Raw genomic sequence first — 20,440 nt, forward strand, 5'->3', positions numbered from 1 at the left:
GGTGCTGCCAAGCGTAGAAGTCTCAGAAATCTCGAAAGGATGGCCGAAACATATGATTCATGTACATAGCTGGATGTACTATCCATATTGGTGTACCAAATTAACTTTATAATAGTACTACTATTTTTAATACTCTACGTTATAATTTACAGTCACAAAAATAATGACATACGCATTACAATATGACATTCCTTACAAACATTGAAATATGATTGGTGAATTATTCGCCAAGGACACGGCTACAACCAAGAAGCCAAGCTACTTCAGACAATGGCCGTGAAAGCCTGCGAACATTATTTTTGAAATACAGAGATAGCGCAGTGTTCCTCATAAATTACTGGCCTACATATATTCGACGTTAAGTTGAATAAAAGAATATTGTAATTAAATTTTTACTGTTAAATCATAGTAGTATATACTAGGGAATGCTGCGACAGGTTTCAGGGTAAAGAGCTAAAGTAGTATAGGAATGACGGAGCTGGCACTGGCGCTGGCGCGTGGAGCCGGAGCCGGTGTCCGCCATATTTGATTGTGACGTCACGGCGGCCATCTTGGAGGAGTGTAACGGGACATAGCGTAACGGGACAAGTTTGACCTTGACCTTTGACCCTCAAAATTCGCAAAAATTGCCCAAAATTCCTCAAAATTCGTCAAAATTTACATTTCTGTGGAAAACAATTCCGCCAAAAAATCTCAAAAAATTCCACAATTCAAAAATTAGGATTTCGAAAATCCTCAAAAGTCGTTTTGCCTTAGAAAGAACCCAAATTACTTAAAGAGGCTTAAGCATCCATGTCTACAGCCTCTGATAAGCCTCTGACGTCATCATGGAATATGTCATTTTGAATAAAGACGTCACCGTTGCAATTATCTTTATGGTCGCCATCTTTAAATTTGGACGCCATCTTGAAAATCTTTAATTATTATCCGATTTTAATGGAAAAAATTCCAAAATTCATCAAAAAATTAACTTATTCGAATTCTGATTGATTATATCGATTACCGTCCTCGGTTCGAACCCGGTGAGTGCAAAAAAAAACTAAAAATGGCGACAGGCTCCTTCCTCAATGGTGGATGCAGGCAGACTGACTCCTATCACTTTTTTTCAAAGCATATATATCGTCACCTAGTATGACGTCATGTACGCCATCTTGAAAATCCATAATTTTAATGCTAGAGATTCGGGAAAAATTTAAAAATCATTAAAAAAATTAACTAATCGAATTAAATAATAAAAAAATCCTTATAACCACCGTTGCACTTTTCGTAACGGCCACCATCATTTAATCAAGAAACTGGAGGTCACCATCTTGTTTTCATCCGCTAGAGTGTGCTGATACCATGTTAGTATACTTAACCGGTCACCACACCTTTAACCTTGACCTTGAAATTTGACTTTGACCTTGACCGTGAACTTTGACCTTGATCTTGATCTTTTACCTTGACCTTTGACCTTGTCCTTAAAATTTAGACCTTGACCTTGAAATTTGACCTTGACCTGGATATTTGACTTTGACCCTGAAAAATGACTTTGTCCTTGTCGACCATCATGGATTCGACATTTTATGTTCAGTACATGCTACCAGGAGCTACCACCTGCTGGAGTACGCCATCTTGTGTGTGTGTACTTGTATTATAGAGTACATTTCCATCTGGATAATTTTATTCTAACCCGCTACAGTGCAGTAATCATTTATTATAGAGGTGCCCCCCGCCATCTTGAAATACGGCCGCCATCTTGAAATCATGTAATAATGTAGCTAGAAAAGCAGGAAAAAATCCAAAATTCATTAAATAAATCACTCATTAACTTACATATTGATTTGATCGATTCCTGTCCTCGGTTCGATACCCGATCGATGCAATAATGTTTAATATTATGTAAAAAATAATAATTTCAATAAACCATGTTCAACATACGTAAAGAGACTCTAAATCCTCTAAAACCATCATCCTATCAGACATCAACACCAACATATTGGTAATTCATAATTTTAATGCTAGAAATTCGGAAAAAAAATCCAAAATTCATTAAATAAATTTGTAATCCATATAATGATTGATTGGATCGACTAAGGTCCTTGGTTCGATCCCTAGCCGATACAAAACAACTTTAATTAAAAAAAAATACTAAAAAAGTGTTAGGTTTGAGAAAATAAAAACACCACAAGTTCTTTTAAAAAAATTTTATTACATAAATTCAATACACTACTACAAGTACAAAAAAACACTGACAAATTAGCAAAGACTTTTGGATTCCTCGATTCAAACAGTCTTCTTATTGTACGGACTAAGCCTTTTACATGACTTTAAATGTCTATCCGATCCGTTCATTACCGCAGCCAGAGACGGACTGAAGTCCATATCACCAGGGTCTCACTTATATAGACTCATCAGTCGGTACAACACATGAGTCAAAACAAGAACCATGTTCATTATACTGACACATAACTTTCTCGGAGCATTTTTTATAATGAAGATGTAAGCTATCAAGACGTGAAATTAGTTTTTTGCACTTATTGCACTGAAATTGTATTCTTTTAACATTATTAGAACAACTGCTTCTTTCATGTCTGCGAGCATTTGAGGTGATAGTAAATGATGCGTCACAGTATTTGCACTGACGCAATGTACGCTCTTCATTAGTTGAAGAATCCATTGCTGACGATGAAACTTCGGATGATGGTGGTATCACGTCTGTTGAAATCTCCTCCAATGTTGACATCGTCGGTGCAAACGGGATCTGCTCCTTCTCCGTCGTAGCTGTCGTCAAAGTTCCCGTAGTCGATGGTACAACCTCCGAGTTCAACGTTAAAGACGGTAAAGATGCCATCGAGGTCTCAATAACAGCTAATTGACACGACTTATGCACCAGAAGAAACAAACTAGGTGATCCTTACACCGCCGTCGTCAGAAACAAACTGAGCGTCCTGCTGTCTAGGACTCGCTTATATACATGCACCGTATTGGAACAATACGCTAGTCAAATCAAGAACCATGTACAATAATACTAGAGTCAAATCTACAAATTAAAAAAGAGGATCATTTGATCGAAAAAAAAAACCGATCTCTCCAATATACACCAGGCTCCAAGAGCTACAATTCACGTCATCAGATCCATCTACATTTTGCTCCTATGCTTCAATTGACCATTAGCTGCAAGTGCTCCAACAGCTCCATCAGCTCCAACACGTAATGTACGCAATCTACGCGCAATACATGCAATTTACACGCAATAAATGTAATGATTACACAGTACACACAGGAAACGGAACGTACACACAGTACACACACACAGGAAACGGAACGTACACACAGTACACACAGGAAACTAAACGGACACACAGTACACACAGGAAACTGAACGTACACACAGTACACACAGGAAACTGAACGTACACACAGTACACACAGGAAACTGAACGTACACACAGTACACACAGGAAACGGAACGTACACACAGTACACACAGGAAACTAAACGTACACACAGTACACACAGGAAACTAAACGTACACACAGTACACACAGGAAATGGAACGTACACACAGTACACACAGGAAACTGAACGTACACACAGTACACACAGGAAACGGAACGTACATACAGTACACACAGGAAACTGAACGTACACACAGTACACACAGGAAACGGAACGTACACACAGTACACACAGGAAACGGAACGTACACACAGTACACACAGGAAACGGAACGCACACACAGTACACACAGGAAACGGAACGTACACACAGTACACACAGGAAACGTAATGATCACACATACAGTAGCGGAAACACACACAGGCTTAGTTGGAAATCAGAATACAAGAAATAAAAACATTAAATTTTTACTTTCAATATTTTATTACTTCTCAACATTACACAAATACAAGTAAAAGAAGCCATTATTGTATGTAGCCAGCTTTCCTCAGTTCTTTGAGTATGAAGGATATTTCTTTGATGCACGGATAGTTTCCTGCACTAAGCGAGCCATGTAGAAGTCTTAGCCGGTCAACCAATATGTTTGGATCTTTCCATGATGTGTAATCAATCTCTTCTACCACCATCTTACTTGCTTGTTTATTATAAATACTTTTAATATCACAATCGTCCCAGTGATCATAATAAGCATTATCAGATTTATTTTTATAACACGACGTTTCCATCGTTTCGGTCTCAGGACATCGCCACATTCTTCGATCATGTCAGCTCTAGGTGCTTCATCACAGTCTATGCCTTTGTCAACAGCCTCAGAGTCACTGTAACAATCACTGTAGAAGACATCCTCTTCACCCAGATTACCGTATGAATTCGCTATCGATGATGTCGAAGTGTCTTCATCGTCTTCATGCTTCCTTTTTAGGAGTCCATCATTTTTACAAAGAATGGAGGATCTACTGAATATAGGCTTGAATGTATTCTCACTTTTCACGGTGTTGATACTTCCATTAGTTTCAGTCTTCCCGAAGCCATTAGCATCCTTCAATTTATGTTCTTCCTCATGATCGGGTGAGCTAATACCATCACGCTCAGGACAAGGAAAATTATTTTCATAATGCAGATCACTCTTCTTTAGTCTAGTGGATCCATCGGTGTCCTCTATGCCGTAAGTAGTCTTGACTTTACATGTTCTACCATGTCTTTTTAAGCTGTCAATTCGTGTTAACAACCTGCTACAACGATTACAGCTTAACATGTTGCGTAGTGGGTTTCTAGCACAATCATTCTTCTCATGACGTCTAGCATTCCTTCTCATGACAAAATCCTTGCCACAGTATCTACAGCGGCTTCCTTCCGATTCAGCTATAGATAACAAACCACGATCCATGGTAGCTTCTGTGACTTATGTTAGATACAAACTGTCAGTTTTCTCCAATTGGAACCATTTCTTAAATAGAGTTTTTGAAATATTACATCAGCGAGAGTTAAGTTATCTAATGCAAAGCAAATTGATGCAAGTAGTTCCGGCTGTCGTCAACAGATGGCGCCACGTGTTGCTTGCAGGTAAATAATATATATTTCATAATGTGGGATGCGGAACGCTCACTATCGATCGCAAAGGGAGGTTGGCTTCGATAGTATCCAAGGAGAAAAAAGTTCGTCCTTCCTGCTAGTGCTTCTCAGATTTCTCACGGTCCGCCATCTTGGATTACGACGTCACGGCGTCCATCTTGGATGGGTGTGACCTTGACCTTTGACCGAAACTGCAGGAATGATCGCAAGCACACGGATTAACCATCAAAATATTGATTAGAATAATCAGGAGCACACGGAGAAACCAATCATAATATTGGCAAGAATAATCAGGAGCACACGGAGAAAACCGCCACAAGTTTTCTTTGATATCATTAAAATACAAAAAAAAATTATAAAAAAATTAAAAATAAAATGAAAAAAAAATTCAAACATTCTGCTAGCTTGTGAACTTCTCATTGTTGAGCAAAGATAGAGTTCTAGTACAAGCCAGAATGTTTGAATTTTTTTTTTCATTTTATTTTTAATTTTTTTATAATTTTTTTTTGTATTTTAATGATATCAAAGAAAACTTGTGGCGGTTTTCTCCGTGTGCTCCTGATTATTCTTGCCAATATTATGATTGGTTTCTCCGTGTGCTCCTGATTATTCTTATCAATATTTTGATGGTTAATCCGTGTGCTTGCGATCATTCCTGCAGTTTCGGTCAAAGGTTAAGGTCACACCCATCCAAGATGGACGCCGTGACGTCGTAATCCAAGATGGCGGACCGTGAGAAATCTGAGAAGCACTAGCAGGAAGGACGAACTTTTTTCTCCTTGGATACTATCGAAGCCAACCTCCCTTTGCGATCGATAGTGAGCGTTCCGCATCCCACATTATGAAATATATATTATTTACCTGCAAGCAACACGTGGCGCCATCTGTTGACGACAGCCGGAACTACTTGCATCAATTTGCTTTGCATTAGATAACTTAACTCTCGCTGATGTAATATTTCAAAAACTCTATTTAAGAAATGGTTCCAATTGGAGAAAACTGACAGTTTGTATCTAACATAAGTCACAGAAGCTACCATGGATCGTGGTTTGTTATCTATAGCTGAATCGGAAGGAAGCCGCTGTAGATACTGTGGCAAGGATTTTGTCATGAGAAGGAATGCTAGACGTCATGAGAAGTATGATTGTGCTAGAAACCCACTACGCAACATGTTAAGCTGTAATCGTTGTAGCAGGTTGTTAACACGAATTGACAGCTTAAAAAGACATGGTAGAACATGTAAAGTCAAGACTACTTACGGCATAGAGGACACCGATGTATCCACTAGACTAAAGAAGAGTGATCTGCATTATGACAATAATTTTCCTTGTCCTGAGCGTGATGGTATTAGCTCACCCGATCGTGAGGAAGAACATAAATTGAAGGATGCTAATGGCTTCGGAAAGACTGAAACTAATGGAAGTATCAACACCGTGAAAAGTGAGAATACATTCAAGCCTATATTCAGTAGATCCTCCATTCTTTGTAAAAATGATGGACTCCTAAAAAGGAAGCATGAAGACGATGAAGACACTTCGACATCATCGATAGCGAATTCATACGGTAATCTGGGTGAAGAGGATGTCTTCTACAGTGATTGTTACAGTGACTCTGAGACTGTTGACAAAGGCATAGACTGTGATGAAGCACCTAGAGCTGACAAGATCGAAGAATGTGGCGATGTCCTGAGACCGAAACGATGGAAACGTCGTGTTATAAAAATAAATCTGATAATGCTTATTATGATCACTGGGACGATTGTGATATTAAAAGTATTTATAATAAACAAGCAAGAAAGATGGTGGTAGAAGAGATTGATTACACATCATGGAAAGATCCAAACATATTGGTTGACCGGCTAAGACTTCTACATGGCTCGCTTAGTGCAGGAAACTATCCGTGCATAAAGAAATATCCTTCATACTCAAAGAACTGAGGAAAGCTGGCTACATACAATAATGGCTTCTTTTACTTGTATTTGTGTAATGTTGAGAAGTAATAAAATATTGAAAGTAAAAATTTAATGTTTTTATTTCTTGTATTCTGATTTCCAACTAAGCCTGTGTGTGTTTCCGCTACTGTATGTGTGATCATTACGTTTCCTGTGTATACTGTGTGTACGTTCGGTTTCCTGTGTGTACTGTGTGTACGTTCCGTTTTCTGTGTGTACTGTGTGTACGTTCCGTTTCCTGTGTGTACTGTGTGTGCGTTCCGTTTCCTGTGTGTACTGTGTGTACGTTCCGTTTCCTATGTGTACTGTGTGTACGTTCCGTTTCCTGTGTGTACTGTGTGTACGTTCAGTTTCCTGTGTGTACTGTATGTACGTTCCGTTTCCTGTGTGTACTGTGTGTACGTTCAGTTTCCTGTGTGTACTGTGTGTACGTTCCATTTCCTGTGTGTACTGTGTGTACGTTTAGTTTCCTGTGTGTACTGTGTGTACGTTCCGTTTCCTGTGTGTACTGTGTGTACGTTCAGTTTCCTGTGTGTACTGTGTGTACGTTCAGTTTCCTGTGTGTACTGTGTGTACGTTCAGTTTCCTGTGTGTACTGTGTGTCCGTTTAGTTTCCTGTGTGTACTGTGTGTACGTTCCGTTTCCTGTGTGTGTGTACTGTGTGTACGTTCCGTTTCCTGTGTGTACTGTGTAATCATTACATTTATTGCGTGTAAATTGCATGTATTGCGCGTAGATTGCGTACATTACGTGTTGGAGCTGATTGAGCTGTTGGAGCACTTGCAGCTAATGGTCAATTGAAGCATAGGAGCAAAATGTAGATGGATCTGATGACGTGAATTGTAGCTCTTGGAGCCTGGTGTATATTGGAGAGATCGGTTTTTTTTTTCGATCAAATGATCCTCTTTTTTAATTTGTAGATTTGACTCTAGTATTATTGTACATGGTTCTTGATTTGACTAGCGTATTGTTCCAATACGGTGCATGTATATAAGCGAGTCCTAGACAGCAGGACGCTCAGTTTGTTTCTGACGACGGCGGTGTAAGGATCACCTAGTTTGTTTCTTCTGGTGCATAAGTATGTCAATTAGCTGTTCTTGAGACCTCGATGGCATCTTTACCGTCTTTAACGTTGAACTCGGAGGTTGTACCATCGACTACGGGAACTTTGACGACAGCTACGACGGAGAAGGAGCAGATCCCGTGTGCACCGACGATGTCAACATTGGAGGAGATTTCAACAGACGTGATACCACCATCATCCGAAGTTTCATCGTCAGCAATGGATTCTTCAACTAATGAAGAGCGTACATTGCGTCAGTGCAAATACTGTGACGCATCATTTACTATCACCTCAAATGCTCGCAGACATGAAAGAAGCAGTTGTTCTAATAATGTTAAAAGAATACAATTTCAGTGCAATAAGTGCAAAAAACTAATTTCACGTCTTGATAGCTTACATCTTCATTATAAAAAATGCTCCGAGAAAGTTATGTGTCAGTATAATGAACATGGTTCTTGTTTTGACTCATGTGTTGTACCGACTGATGAGTCTATATAAGTAAGACCCTGGTGATATGGACTTCAGTCCGTCTCTGGCTGCGGTAATGAACGGATCGGATAGACATTTAAAGTCATGTAAAAGGCTTAGTCCGTACAATAAGAAGACTGTTTGAATCGAGGAATCCAAAAGGCTTTGCTAATTTGTCAGTGTTTTTTTGTACTTGTAGTAGTGTATTGAATTTATGTAATAAAATTTTTTTAAAAGAACTTGTGGTGTTTTTATTTTCTCAAACCTAACACTTTTTTAGTATTTTTTTAATTAAAGTGGTTTTGTATCGGCTAGGGATCGAACCAAGGACCTTAGTCGATCCAATCAATCATTATATGGATTACAAATTTATTTAATGAATTTTGGATTTTTTCCCGAATTTCTAGCATTAAAATTATGAATTACCAATATGTTGGTCTTGATGTCTGATAGGATGATGGTTGTAGAGGATTTATAGTCTCTTTACGTATGTTGAACATGGTTTATTGAAATTATTATTTTTTAACATAATATTAAACATTATTGCATCGATCGGGTATCGAACCGAGGACAGGAATCGATCGAATCAATATGTAAGTTAATGAGTGATTTATTTAATGAATTTTGGATTTTTTCCCGCTTTTCTAGCTACATTATTACATGATTTCAAGATGGCGGCCGTATTTCAAGATGGCGGGGGGCACCTCTATAATAAATGATTACTGCACTGTAGCGGGTTAGAATAAAATTATCCAGATGGAAATGTACTCTATAATACAAGTACACACACACATGATGGCGTACTCCAGCAGGTGGTAGCTCCTGGTAACATGTACTGAACATAAAATGTCGAATCCATGATTGTCGACAAGGACAAAGTCAAATTTCAGGGTCAAAGTCAAATATCCAGGTCAAGGTCAAATTTCAAGGTCAAGGTCAAATTTCAAGGACAAGGTCAAAGGTCAAGGTAAAATATCAAGGTCAAGGTCAAAGTTCACGGTCAAGGTCAAATTTCAAGGTCAAAGTCAAATTTCAAGGTCAAGGTTAAAGGTGTGGTGACCGGTTAAGTATACTAACATGGTATCAGCACACTCTAGCGGATGAAAACAAGATGGTGACCTCCAGTTTCTTGATTAAATGATGGTGGCCGTAAGGAAATTGCAACGGTGGTTTTAAGGATTTTTTTATTATTTAATTCGATTAGTTAATTTTTTTAATGATTTTTAAATTTTTCCCGAATCTCTAGCATTAAAATTATGGATTTTCAAGATGGCGGACATGACGTCATACTAGGTGACGATATATATGCTTTGAAAAAAAGTGATAGGAGTCAGTCTGCCTGCATCCACCATTGAGAAAGGAGCCTGTCGCCATTTTTAGTTTTTTTTGCACTCACCGGGTTCGAACCGAGGACGGTAATCGATATAATCAATCAGAATTCGAATAAGTTAATTTTTTGATGAATTTTGGAATTTTTTCCATTAAAATCGGATAATAATTAAAGATTTTCAAGATGGCGTCCAAATTTAAAGATGGCGACCATAACGATAATTGCAACGGTGACGTCTTTATTCAAAATGACATATTCCATGATGACGTCAGAGGCTTATCAGAGGCTGTAGACATGGATGCTTAAGCCTCTTTAAGTAATTTGGGTTCTTTCTAAGGCAAAACGACTTTTGAGGATTTTCGAAATCCTAATTTTTGAATTGTGGAATTTTTTGAGATTTTTTGGCGGAATTTTTTTCCACAGAAATGTAAATTTTGACGAATTTTGAGGAATTTTGGGCAATTTTTGCCCAATTTTGGCGAATTTTGAGGGTCAAAGGTCAAGGTCAAACTTGTCCCGTTACGCTATGTCCCGTTACACTCCTCCAAGATGGCCGCCGTGACGTCACAATCAAATATGGCGGACACCGGCTCCGGCTCCACGCGCCAGCGCCAGTGCCAGCTCCGTCATTCCTATACTACTAGCTAAAATTGATGTGGATGGGATGAATGACCGACAACGTCTGAAGTCAAGGCTGCATCCTGGATGACCTTGACCTTGAATTTTGGTAGTGACCTTAACCATGACCTTGATATTAACTTTAGATCTTGACATTGACATTTAACTTGGTCTTACCTATAACTTAGACATTGAAATTGACCTTCCAATTCAGTCGCCATCTTTAATTCCGCCATCTTGACATCAAACACCTTAATCCCCGTACTTAAGCAATTTTCGTTACGGTCGCACATCTTGAAATCTAATAACATGTACGCCATCTTGGATCTGTTTTCACAACCACTATTTTTATATTCTGATCCCATGTTCACCATCTAGGAGTATGTTACGGCCGCTATTTTTTCTGCTGGAGTTTGCCATCTTGGAATCAATAAATTGTTTTGGGTGTTTTTCCTAGAGAGCGCCAACATTGCTTTGTATCATACACAAAAGGTCGATATTCCATGACCTACTAGAGCTGTTATGGTCCTTATCAACAAATTACATTAAATTTTTGATACAAAATTCATTGAAAGCGCTGTGATTCCAACCATCATAGAATTAAATAAGGTATATAAAAATAACAAATATTTGGACTTATAATTTTTTAATTGACTGAATATTAAATATCATCACCTGTTTGAGACCCAACTGACATATTTACTATTTCAATACATGCTAAGTTTATTGCCAGGGTTCCCGCAATCTTGTTGGCCGTTTTGGCCACAATATTGAAAATCGGTTATTATTATTATTTAGCTAGAAAATCTAAAAAAAAATATTCCAAAAATCGTCAAAAAAATTACCTATTAATATATTGATTGATTCAATCGATTACAGTACTTGGTTGGAACCCTGAAAAAGGCAAATAAGTTAATTTTACATAAAAATCACTTATTTAATAAATCAGTTCAAATTCCTAAAAGTGGCTTATGTTCATCTACCAGCCTTCAGTAAACCGATATGGCCCCATCTTAAAACTCGTATTTATTTACCTAGAAATTCTGAAATATTTCCAAAATCTATCAAAAAAACTTTATAAAAAAATGATTGATTCAAACGATATCACTAAAAAGACTCTATACGAGATACCTGTCCGACGAAATTAATGTTTTCGCTGTGCCTACCATGTAAATCTAATATTTCGATACTTGGAATACCTTCCAAACAGATTGTGTACAATGTAAGGCATATACGCCAAGCGTCTCCGAACAAAGAGCTATTTTTCAACGAACCTTAACAAAAAATTTATACAGGCCATGTCTAATGTACGGCGTTTAGACCACACATCTCCATAACACGAGCTAAATCATGGCCTGACTACAGTCTTGTCGATGAACATTCAAAAAAGAAGCACATTAAAAAAGTTAATGACAATCGAAAGCACATTCGATGAAGAAGAAGCACAGACGGAAACAAATTAAAAAAGGAAGCAAAATCATAAAAATAATTATTGAAAAGGATGTATAATTGGAAGCTCATTGGAAGTACACTCAACAAAAAGGAAGCACAAATGGAAGCATATTCAATGAAAATTAAGAAAAATTGGAATCACAATCAACGAAATGAACCACAAATGTAAGCACAATCAACACAAATGAAACAAAATTAAAATAAAAATAAAAAAGCACCATAAAAAAATTACAAACAGAAGCATAATTAACGAAAAGGAAGCACATTTGGAAGCAATTCCACGAAAAGGAAGAACAATAGAAAACCCAATCAAAATGGTATCTCAATCAACGAAAAGGAAGCACACTTGGAAGCACAATCAAAGAAAAGATAGCACAATTGAAAGTAATATAAAAAAAAACGAAGCATAGTGTGATAGGATATTGCCACAGGAATACGATCCCATCACATTTATACTTTCATACAGCCCGGACACGATTTTGCCACATGGATACTATCTAGATGCATATATACGGTGCAAAGAATATGATCTCATCGAAGGGATATGGCGAAGGTATAAGATATCATCGCAGGGATACAACACAGGGATACGATATCATATCAGGGATACGATCTCATCAATAGTATACGATACACACGCTTGACTTCGTTCGAACAGATTGTGCAATTTACAATCATTTAACTCAATAGAATGCGATTGTTAATTTATGGTAGACTACAATGCCTCCAACTGTCTTTGACTCCAAATGTCTTTTGTTCCAACAGTCTTTGACCTAACTGCTCCAGCAATATTTGTCTACTTATCAACTTGGCTACGATTATTCCTACCAATAATTTGATGTTTTTTGCACATGTTCTCCTAATTGTTCATCTCAATATTTTGTTGAATTTTTTTATGTGCTCCAGATTATTCCTGTTTATATTTCGTTGGTTTCTCCAGTTCTTATGTTCATCATTGCGACGCTTCTGTAGGTTTCCTCCGTGTGCTCCTGGTTATTGTTGGCGAGACTTCTGCTGATGTTCTCTGAATAATTCTGATTATTTCTGAGAAATAAATCTCTGCATGAAACAATTTTTACTTAATTAGACATGCAATTTTATTCAAGTAAGACTTAATTAGGTAATTTCTGTTACTAAATCAGCCCTTACAAATCTTATCAGTTGGAATCCAAACAATATCATATATCAGTCAAATAATATGCTTTTATATGGCTGAGAACCACTATCATTCAATACGATCTTTCTTCTCCTTGGTGTCTAGCGAAGCCCTCCTCTTGCGATCGTAAATGTGAATCCCGCATCCCAAATGAAAGAGTGACTGTCTGTACAACATTTAAAATAAAGAAATTCATTACTTACACGATTAATATGACTAGAGACAGCTCAGAAACATTAACATGTGATACAAATTTCCTTCTACTGGATGTCTACAGAAGCCGCCCTTCCCTTGCAATCGAAGCGATTTACCGCATACTACATAAAAGAGCAACTGCCGGTTCATTATTTAAGACAAAGGGATTCATTACTTAGATGATTACTATGACTTGAGAAACTTGAGAAACATTTAGTGTGAGCGAAGCCCTCCTCTTGCGATCGAGAGTGAACATCCCGAATACCACATAAAAAAGCAACTGAATGTACAACACAGCAAGAATCGGGACTACATTCAACAAGTTATTTGCCTGAGATAAATTAACTCCCACTGCTGAATGGAGCTATTGAAGCTGTTTGGAGCCTTGAATATTCGTATTATTGTAGCCTCATAGCCATGTAGCCTCGTAGTCTGTTGGAGCCCTGTAGACTCGTAGTAATGTAGCCCCATAGCCATTTAGCCTTGTAGCCTCCTAACTTTTTAACCTCGTAGCCAGTTGGGAACTTGTAGACTCGTAGCCTTGAGGCATCGTAGACTTTAGGTCATGTAGTCCTGTAGTTTCGATGCTTCTTAGCCTCGTAGTCTTGCAGCTAGTTAGTGCCTCCTATACTTTTACTCTTATAGTCCTGTTTGCCTCGTAGCCTTTTTGTCCTGTAGACTCGTAGCTAAGTCGCCTTGTAGCGAAATGTTGCTGGATAAGTTAGGTCAAAGCCTTTTGGCGCCAAGGAATATTGGAGAAAATGACTTTTGGGACCAAAAACTGTTGGTGACAAAGACAGTTGCAGTTACAGTTGGATGCATTGTAGACACCTGTAAATTTACGATCGCATCATACTGAGATGAATGTTCGTGAAAATGTACTATTTTTTGTTAAATGTACAAATTCAAACCGGTATTATCGTATCCTACTAATGAGATCGTATCCCCGTAGCGAGATTGTATCCCTGTGACGATATCGTATCCCTCTGACGAGATCGTATCCCTGTGATGATACCGTATCTCTCCGATGAGGTCGTATTCTTGCGATGATATCGTATCCCTGTGCCGTATACCTGCGAAGAGGTCGTATTCCTGAGCCATATCTCTTCGATGAGATAGTATCCCTGCACCGTATCTCTGCGACTAGATCGTATCCATGTGGCGAGAACGTATCCAAGTGGTATGAACGTGTCGATGTGATAGAACCGTATTCCTTTGGTAAGATCATATTACACCAATTTGAATTATTGTCCAAATAAGCTTCCTTTTGGTTGATTTTACTTCCAATTGAGCTCTCTTTTCGTTGATTGTGCTTCCATTTGTGCTACCTTTTCTTAGAATGTGCTTCCGATTTTGCTGCTTTCATTTATTGCGCTTCCGATTTAGCTTCTAATTGTGCAACTTTTTCGTTGATTGTGCTTCCAATTGTGCTTTTTTTTTAAATTTTCTTTAATCTGTGCTTCCTCTTTGTTAAATTATCTTTAGATTATGATTTCTTTTATACATGTGCTTTATTTTGTTGAATGTTCATTGACATGACTATAATCAGGTTTTAATTGACCTCGGGGTTCAAAGATGCTTGGTCTAAACGACGGACATTGGACGTGGCCTGAAAAAAATTTTCGTCAAGTATCCTCGAAAAATATCTCTTGGTTCGGAGACGCTTGGATTATATGCTTAATATGGTTCAAGACCTGATTTAAAGTTATTCCAAGTATCAGATAATTAGTTTTACATGATAGACACAGCAACAACGTATTTATTTTTTGACAGGTATCTTACATAGTCATTTTTCGTAGATTTAATGATTAATAAAATTCACGAAATGTAATGGAAAACAGAATTTAATATTTATTTTAAGCGAAAGTTACTCTTATCACTGTTCGATAATCAAACCTTTTATGGATATCAATCGAATCAATCATTATTTTAATACTTTTTTAATTGATTTTGGGACTTTCGCGAATTTCTAGATCAATAAATTCAAGTTTTAAAGATGGGGCCATATTGGCTTACTGGAGACTGGTAGATGAAGAAGTAAGCCACTTTTAGGATTTTAAAAATTTTTTAATTAATAACTGATTTTAAAGTAAAATTAAATTTTTTGCATTTGTCAATATTCGAACCAAGCACTGTAATCGATTGAATTTATCAGTATATTTATTATAGGTAATTTTCTAATTTTTTTGAATTTTTTTCAGAAATTCTAGCTTAATATATGTTGTTTTTCAACATGGCTGTCAAAACCGCAGACATGATGGCCTGAGCCCTAGCAATAAATTATTCCTGCATTATAGCGGGCAAAATTTAAACTAATATGATGGCAGTGCATTTTATTCAGATGGTCGTTGTACTCAGTGACACTAGCGCTCCTTGTATCAATTACTGAAAACAAGATAGCGGCAGCACTTTCTTTAGGTAATGTGTGCTAACTACCGCTCGCGGAAGCATGTGTTGAAGAAATTAAAAATATGGTGGCTCGGCCTCGAACAGGTGTTGATATTTATTATTCCTTCAAATTAAAAAATTATAAGATTGAATATGTGTTATTTTTTATATATCGTATTTAATTCTCAATCTGGTAATTGTCTCGACGGCCATGCGGTTTCTGACGTATGTTTTCCAACCCAGAGGTCATAGCTTGATGTTTGGAATCGCAGCGTTTCCAATGTATTTTAAATAATTGATTAAATTTAATACTTCGATAAGGACCATAACAGCTCTGGTAGGTCATCGAACATTGAGCTCACGTGCATGAGACGGAGCTTTGTTGGTGCTCTCTAGGAAGAAACACAAAAAACAAAGATGATGGAATCCAAGATGGTGGTCTCCAGCAAAACACGATCATGAACATGATGTCAGAATCTAAAAAAAGTGGTTTTGACAAAGGATCCAAGATGGCGGATATTGTATTATAATTCAAGATAGCGACCGTAACAAAAAAAATTCAACTTTTGGGGATTGTGCCCGCGTGATGACATATGGAGGAATCCAACATGGCGACTGAGTTAGAAGGTTAAGGTCAAGGTGAATGGTCGAGGTCATGGCGAAGAACAAGGCCATAGGTCAAGGTCAAGGTGAAAGTCAAGGTAAGGTCAAAGTCAAGTTTCAAAGTCAAGGTCCAAAGTTAATGTCAAGGTTAAAAGTGAAGGTAAAGTTCAAATTCAATCTCAATGTCAAGGTAAAAGGTCAAAGTCCTCCCAGATGGCCGCAGTGACGTTAGAGGTGGTCCGTCATGAAATTTTGCTATTGCATTGTTAATACTTTTCTTCGTCTCCATTGCAACGGGATTTTGCATTGTTGATGCCTTCTGCGTATCCATGGTAACGGGCATTTCATTGTTTAATTTTTTCCTTTATAGGAATGACAGTTGCGTATTCACGAGGAGGGGCATGTCTAATGAGCCACGCGAGAGCGTTCTTCATGTGAAGTTCCGAAGCTAGTTTATGATCAATAATTATAGGTATACATATTTTACAACAGAGTTTTCCTCCATGTGTGTATATAGTTAAGACTTCACTTCTAAAACACAATATATATTTCATTTATGATTCTTACATTTAATTTTTCAGAAAGCTTTACAACATTATACTTTGTGATACCTAAGAGGGGTAGGAAAGGATTAAGGCTTAACGCGGCGGAAGTACCTGTGTACCCTACTAACCCCAATTACTCTGCATGCAATTGCATTTTATAAATTTAAAAAAGGTTTATGAGCACGAATATTTTTATTTCGCTTCCCCCCCCCCCCCATACTTTCTCATCCAACCCACCACAAAAATATCCTTCATGAAATTTGGACCAGTTACTATGATATAAAATTGAACAAACTAATAATGATTTCAGAATGTCATGGTGGATATTCAAATCAATGCCACAGGTTGTATACAATAAAATACCTGCATCATGTGTGTGGCGTCCTCTTACGCGCCATGTTCACGCGGTGAGGTTCGCTTATTTGAATCCAGCAACCCGGCGTTACTCTAGTTTACGAGAAACGCGTCAGGTACTAACTACTCACTTTAACCTTGAAGGTGCCGCGTTGTTAAAGTGTCTGATGGCGACCAGCATTTAAAAGCCACAACACTTGCCTGCACAAGTTTAGTTTCATGGTTTCACGTTTCAACATGATTTTTTTGAACACTGAGAAAGGATAAATAGTGTGTTTTTACGTGTTATATTTGTATGAAATATTCTAAACCTAGGATTTTCTGTGCTATAGGGCAATGATACGAGCCTCAATCTTTAATATTTAAGCATAGAATTACCTTTTCATCGCAAACAAAATGCTTCTAGTGTCTTCAGGCGACAGGAGAAGCCGGCAAGGCAACTCACTAAGGTCTCCGTCGCGTCGGGGAGAGTTTCGCCGTCGCCCGTCCAATCCCCGTAATGACAGGGGCGCGGTTAATCTCTCTCGAGAGCGGCTCCCCAACCCGCCCCCGTCACAGGTGGTCACACCGGCGCGGCAATCTGTAGCGGAGCACCTTCGACCTCCCTTCTTCCGCTGACGTCACAATAACTCACCCCCTCCCCTCCCGAGGGGCGTGCTAGGCCGCGTCTCGGCAGAGATGGATGGTGGCATTCTGACTCCCCGAACAAGTGACGTAATCGTGACTTCGTAACTGTCCCGAACGAAGCACAGCGGCAAGATCTTCATTCGGTTTAAACACTCCATCGAATGCTGGCTGACTTTATCAACCATGATTACTTTCGTGAGTATATTCTACACATCTACAGGGTCTTACCGCATACATTTATATTAAAAATTATTTTTTATTAAATTTTTTATGTGACATGAATATTGAAATATATGTAAAGTGATGGTAAAAAAATTGTATATAACCAATATACCTTTTATAAAAACCATAGTTTAACAAAACAATTCAGTCCAAGTAAACCAATTACTTGCAATGATTAAAAATAGTGCAACCAAACATTAAGCTAGTTAATATTATTTGTCTTATGAGATATTAAAATCAGAATTTAAAAAATATACTATTACCGACCAAATATATAAAGGAAACAAAAGTTGAATCTTCATATAAATAAAAATTTTATAGGAAATAAACAATAACTTAGAAGTACAAAAAAATCTAAAAATAATTGGTTCGGTTAATCTGTTTATTTTGTTAGGTGTAATAAATCAAATTTGTTACTCGCCAAATTTGGTTAGGCCAACAAAGTTTTTGTTACAGGAAGTAAATATTTGTTTCGCCACATATAAACAAAAATCTGTTTGATTCAAAAGAACCTTTTTCACTGTTCATAATTTTAGGGTAACGTTTTCGAGGTGGCAAGCGACTGGCTAGAACGGTTCCCTTAAAGTCGTGTATCTTTTTATTCAACGAAACCTTTTTGATAACACAGCGAACCTGAGCATTGGAGTAAAGTAAGTACCTGAATAATATTTTCCCAATATTAAAGAAGTAATTTTAAAGCCTCAGGCAGGTCCAGTTCATTCCAGGTGCGTACAATAGCCACAGAAAATCATATTTCCGTATACAGATGTCTTATGTTGAGGGATGGGCAAAGAACAATTTATTTGAGGATGTATGTCTCTTCCGTGTCGGGAACCGAGGTGTGGAAATCACGTCGCCATGACAGGATGGGTACTGTGACATTGATGTTTTCTTGAGCAGTAAAGGGACCTTCACGACTAAAGTACGCTCCGAAAAACCCAAGTACCGACTCATTGATCACTAATTGGGGACTTTTCGTATTCTGGGATACAATTCACGGGCCTTGAAACATGACGTGTTTACGATCACCATTAACTTGACCATTGCATTTTATGTTAGAAAATTTAATGACTTTACTAACGAGAGCATACAACCCAACTAAAACTAAAAATAGTTCCAAAGTATTAACATGTATTGAATATTCCATCCTTTCGCCCACTACATCTCTTGCGTTAAGGGTGAATCACACATTAATTTATAGATCTTATAAATTAATCTATAAATGTTCAAAATCACTATGCAGACAACGACAACGAATATTAAGGCCTCATAATTTTGAAAATCTTGGTAGATAAAAAAAAGTATATCCTAGTTTTACATGCTCATTAATTTAGGCTTCCTGTATTGAATACGTATTAGCAGAGTTATCAAAATAATGGCCTTGCATACGTGTTAATATTAAAAATAATAAATATATTTTATGCTTGTTACAAAACAGAAATAAATCAGTCAAAACGTAATGTTATTTTCTCTGGGAAAATTTTATTTATTATTTACAGTTTTTTGAAAGCACGATATTATTCCATACGTTCTTTAGAGATTTACGAGAAGATGCAGCAACAATGCACTGTTAGAAATCAAATTAAAGGTGAAACGAAGTAGTCTTCATTATTCCGGATAACTGGATCTTCGTATGAACTACATCGCATTTAGACTTCGAAATTAGGTAGAAGAAATAAGCGTGTTTTGCCTAAGTCTTAAAAAGTTTTTGAATGTTTTATTAATATACCAAATTATTATTTTGAATTCATGCTAAAAATAAGTGAAATTTAATAACTGTAAATTTAAGAAGATTACGGTATTTTAACGAAGATCCCTGGCTAATTTGTAATCAGCGTTCTACGTAAATTGAAGGTAGAAATTTCTAACAGTGCGCATGTCTTTCTTTTTCCCATTCGCTATGAAATCATCACCACTTGAGACAAAATGGAGACGAGTCACCTTACAGAACACCAAGTGGGTTATCCTTAATATCTGACGTGGAAACGCGCTTCGAGATATAGCACTCCCGCGGTTTTATATCCGGGACAGAAAGGGGAAAGAAACCTTTTGCATCTAGGCGGTCGTCTTAAAGACCGTTAAAGATTCTTTCAACGAGGAAAATAAGCTGTAATCTTTTCAACCTATAAAACCACCCGCACTCGTCCGACTCAAGACAAATCATCAACCCTCTTCGGCAATTAAACACTTCTTCGGCTTCGAGTGCGAGTTTTTACGTTCGCCAGCGATGAAGAAGACGATAAAAAAAACAGCTTGATCCTTTTTTTTCTCTTGCGCGAAGTAGTCGTCGTTTAACAAGGAAATGGGGTCGGGGTGGGAGAAAAAATACGGTTTTCGGGGCGAGAGCATAAAAAAATATGTGTGGGTTTTTGCGTGGGAAGGGGTCAAGACAAGTGCTAGTAAAACCGAGATGGAAAGTAATTTAGGTTCCTCATATTTCCGCTCTTGCTATTCC

The sequence above is a fragment of the Bacillus rossius genome, chromosome 1 (assembly GCF_032445375.1).
Source record: "Bacillus rossius redtenbacheri isolate Brsri chromosome 1, Brsri_v3, whole genome shotgun sequence".
NCBI classification, from domain to species: Eukaryota; Metazoa; Arthropoda; class Insecta; order Phasmatodea; family Bacillidae; genus Bacillus; species Bacillus rossius.